This window comes from Prenolepis imparis, unplaced genomic scaffold (genome assembly GCF_030444845.1).
Source record: "Prenolepis imparis isolate NDT839.2.m4 unplaced genomic scaffold, iyPreImpa1.0 SCAF_14, whole genome shotgun sequence".
NCBI classification, from domain to species: domain Eukaryota; kingdom Metazoa; phylum Arthropoda; class Insecta; order Hymenoptera; family Formicidae; genus Prenolepis; species Prenolepis imparis.
This window is the reverse complement of record NW_028141172.1, coordinates 3,087,803-3,092,748: the sequence shown is the minus strand read 5'-3', so window position 1 is coordinate 3,092,748 and position 4,946 is coordinate 3,087,803. Positions and strand designations below refer to the sequence as shown.

The following is a 4,946-nucleotide window of genomic DNA, read 5'->3' as shown; positions in this document are numbered from 1 at the left end:
TTATTTTAATATGTATATTACAGTAAAAATAAACATTTTCAATATATGTATAAATAAGAGTTTTAATTTTAAAATAATAACTTTATATTTTTTTGCATATCTCTTTCTAAAAAAGGCATATTATGGATATTATTGTCTCTTTGCGCGATGTTGATTGGCTGTCTTGATTCGCGTTGTGTTCATATAGCATCGAGCAGCTGTCATCGCGAAGATTAGCAGTTTGACAGTTTGTCCAAAATAAAATTTAAAAAAATAATATTATTTTTAAATAATATGTTATAATACTTTAAACTCAATTAATATTTTTGACAGCTGATAAATCATCAGCTTCTGTCAAAAAATATTAATCGCGGATAAAATAATTATAACATATTATATTATTTACAAAATATTATTTTAATTATAATATGTTGTAAATAATATAATATGTTACAATATATACTTATAATATATATTTTATCCGCAATTAAAATTTTTTGACAGAAATCAGCTGATAACTGTCAAAAATATTAATCAAATTTAAAGTTTTAAAACCACAATTATTTTATTTATTTTTATTTTAGACAAACTGTCAAACTGCTAACTCTCGCGATGATAACCTCTCGATGCTATAAATTCTATAAATATAACGCACAACGCAAAACACAAATCGAGGCAGTTAATCAACATCGCGCGCGCGGAAAAGAAACAATAATACAATACAAATGCGCGCTATGCGCGTGTCATTTCTCGATTTTATGTTAAAAAGAATGATACAGAATCAGCTGATAACTGTAAAAAATATTAACCGAGTTTAAAAGTAGTATAACATTTTATTTAAACATTATTATTTTAATTTTTATAACATATTATTATTTTAAAATATAATTAGCAAATTAACGCTTTATTAATATTTTCTGACAGAAATCAACTGACATATATGATATAATAACGAATTATAGAAATTAAAATAATATAATGGTGTAAATAATATATTATTATTTTAAAATTTAATATATTATTATTTTAATATATTAAATTTAATATATTATTATTATAATATATTATTATTTTAAAAATTTAGCAAATTAACGCTCTATTAATATTTTTTGATATATATATCAGCTGATTAAAGCGTTAATTTGCTTATTAAATTTTAAAATAATATTATGTTATAAAAATTAAAATAATGTTTTAAATGATATGTTATAGTTCTTTAATAAGAATAATATTTTTTGACAGATATCAGCTGATATCTGCCAAAAAATATTATTTGAGTTTAAAGTATTATAATATATTATTTACAACATATTATTATCTTACATTTTATAACATATTATTATTTTAAAATTTACTTAGCAAATTAACGCTTTATTAATATTTTTTGACAGAAATCAGCTTATTAAAACGTTAATTGGCTAATTAATTTTTAAAATACGAATATGTTATAAAAAAAAATTAAAATAATGTTTTAAATAAAAAATGTTATAATTCCTTAAACTCGATTAATATTTTTGACAGTTATCAGCTGATTTCTGTCAAAACATATTAATCGCAGATAAAGCATTATAACATATTAATTACAACATATTACTATTTTAATTTTTATAACATATTTGTATCTTAAAAATTAATTAGTCAATTAATTAATTATAACCTATTATTATTTTCAAATTTAATTAGCAAATTGACTTTATTAATATTTTTTGACAGAAATCAACTGATTAAAACGTTAATTTGTTTGTAAAATTTTAAAATAATAGAGTATGTAATAAAAATTATAAAATAATATGTAAAAATAAATTTTTAAAAAATTTAAAAAAATAATAATTAAATAATAAAAAATATATAAATAATAAATAAATAATATGTTATGATGCCTTATCTGCGATTAATATTTTTTGACAGAAATCAGCTGATAACTGTCAAAAATATTAATCGAGTTTAAAGAATTATGACATATTATTTAAAGCATTTTATTATTTTAATTTTTATAACATTATTATGTTAGAAATTAATTAGCAAATTAACTCTTTAATCAGCTGATTTCTATAGTTATTATAATGTTTATTCGATAATACATTATAAATGTATTATCGAATTTATAAACATTATAAATTATAAAACATTCGTAATGTAAAAGTATAAATTAAAATAATGAATTGTGTGTTCAATAGTTTCAATAGTTTAGTGACGAAAAATCGACATTACTCTTTTTTCACTACTCCGCGATTGAGCAATTATTTTTATAAATTTGATATTATAAAGAAGAGCAACACACTGGACGATTTAGTAAAAGATTTGGAGCTTTATCAACCATTTTGATGGCCTTATCAATCATAAAGAAATTATATATATTCGAGATAAAATCGATAACTAAATAAAAAAAGTAAAAATAGCATTTCATTGTGTTATTCAAAACAAAGATGCATACATCATTTTATCATTAACGATAAAAAGATAATAACAAAATTTCGAATAATCTATTCAATAAAATTCGGTTTTTGTTAACAATAATAACTTTATCTGCAAATTATATATTAACATATATATAATTATATAGTTCTTCATTAAAAAAAGAAGAATCTTTGATTTGCGAATGATAGATACATTAAAAATAGATAAATATATCAAAAAATTACGATCACGGATTTATTTCTTACAAAAATTATCGCAAATGTTCCAAAATATCATGAACTAGAACATTTGACGATTTCGTTTTTTTCGGTAGGTAAAATGTGGATCTCTCGATAACTAACAATAAGATAAATATTTTCTAGATTGATAATAAACTCTAAGATTGATAATAAAATATACAAAAACTTCATATTTGGTTCAAGCAAACTTTGATTTCAATAAATTATGTTATAAATATCAAAACAATTACGCATTTTTAAGCGGAAAGAAAATAGAAACCAAATTTATTTTTAATTAATTATTAATTACCTAAAAATTACTTTAAAAACTAATTATTAAATAAAAATATTGCTCTCTCTTAAATTTGATTGAGATTTGAAACTTTCTTAGAGAGCATTCTTGGAGATTTGATCTTATACAATTATACATAACTCTTTTATGCGAAACCATTTTGTTTTATTTTTAAATTTTGAGTATATATTTAAATATTGTATTATATTCTTGCGAATTTTTCGGAACCAAACAGAAATTATTTTGTTTCTAGAGTGAGCCATTTCATAATAGCACAATATTTGTGTATTTTAATATATAACACAGAAATAATCGCCAGAAAATTTTAATCGTGTTCATGAATATGTAAATATACATAAACCAAAAAAAAAAAAAAAAACGAAAATTTAACACTTTTATTTGCTTATCATATATTTTTTAGTTTTTTTATTTTTTATTATTTTTTTTAAGAAAATTATATATTTCATTGTTTTAATGAAAAAGTTAGTATATAATTTCGTAAATTTCTTTTATATAAAGTTAATATATAATTTCTTAACTCTTTCTTCAGAATTGCGCTCTAATTAATTTCTGGCGATTAATCTACATATATGTATACATGCAATACACTCACCGATATGATGCGGAGCTCTATAGTACAAAGCGTTGACCTATAACATATAAAAAACACAAATTATATATATATACAAAATAAAAATTTAAACAATAAATTTATATAAATTATATATATATATATACAGAGTATTTAAAAAAATGGTTACATATTTTGAGAGCAGGTAATATTGATGAAAATAAGAAAAAAGGTCTAATAAACATGAGCCCTACAATTAATTTCTTCAAAGATACAGGCTACCTTTCTTATTCTCCTTTTCTTATTGATCGTATCACCTTTATATTGTAGTAACAAAAGAGTATACTTATTAGTTTTGCTATAGTTACATTTTATAATAACATTAGATTTGTAGGTATCAGTATGAGGTTCTTGATGCGTCAGTAAATTCAAGAGCAGTCAAGTGTGTTTGAAAGAATGCGTGATTCTCTGGGACGTGACTAAAAAATTCATGACAATGAATGGGAATCACATAAAGCACGTCCTTTAATGTTGACTGCAAACCTAGTAAATATTCTTTTGTTTACTATAATGTAAAGGTGATATGTGGTGCTTTCCACTTAGCAACATAAATCGACACAAGCATCATTTTATCTTTATTCTTATAGAATGTAGAACAAAGATAGAATAACGCTTGTGTCGACTTGTGTTGCTAAATGGAAAGCACACATGATCAATAAGAAAAGGACAAACTCAAATAAAAGAATAGCCTGTATCTTCGAAGATATTAATTGTAGGACTCACGTTCACATTAGACACTTTTTTCTTATTTTAATCAATACTACCTGCTCTCAAAATGTAACCCTTTTTTTTAAACATCCTGTATATATGTATATATATAATTATATAAATTATATATTTATTTATATTTTTATATAATTTTATTGTATATGTATTTATATAATATTATATAAATTTCTTTTAATTATAATCTGCTTACCGCAAGGTTGCTCTACCGTTGCCCGATGCCACCCCGGGCCTCCTCCTCGTAGAAACACTTGCACTCGCTTTACTTTTTCCGGTACAGGATTTCGCGACGCGACCGGATTTATACGATAATTAGGCACGTAAAAACACTAAACTCACATCTAATTAAGTACGAAAATTCACATGAAAACAGCAGAACTGGTGCAAGACTGGCACTGCCAGTTACGAGACGCGCAGCACGCCAAGGTCGCAAAATCGTAATGGCGTCGGTCGCGGCGTACGTGCGAGCCGGAGCTCGGGGGTGCGCGCGCCGTTTCGTCACGTGACCGCGTCACGTGGCTGCGTCCGTGGTTTGGTGTGCCCCCCCACCACCGCCACGGCGTAGTCGCCAAACCACGTGACGCAGCCACGTGACGCGGTCACGTGACGAAACGGCGCGCGCACCCTCGAGCCCCAACCACGCCGCTCCCCCCACCACCCATCGCGGCACACGACTCGCCAC

The 4,946-nt window shown here is 25.1% G+C and overlaps 1 long non-coding RNA gene across 1 annotated transcript in view; it reads right to left on the bottom strand.

The window, feature by feature from the left end:
* Window positions 1–4,653, bottom strand: part of LOC145945258 (uncharacterized) — a 29,872-nt gene extending 25,219 nt beyond the window's left edge. The window contains exons 1-2 of the long non-coding RNA XR_014426812.1: window positions 4,458–4,653; window positions 3,521–3,557 (exon numbers count right to left, since the gene is read on the bottom strand). This is a non-coding gene — a long non-coding RNA (uncharacterized LOC145945258). The remainder of the gene's footprint in view (window positions 1–3,520; window positions 3,558–4,457) is intronic.
* Window positions 4,654–4,946: the final 293 nt, after the last annotated feature.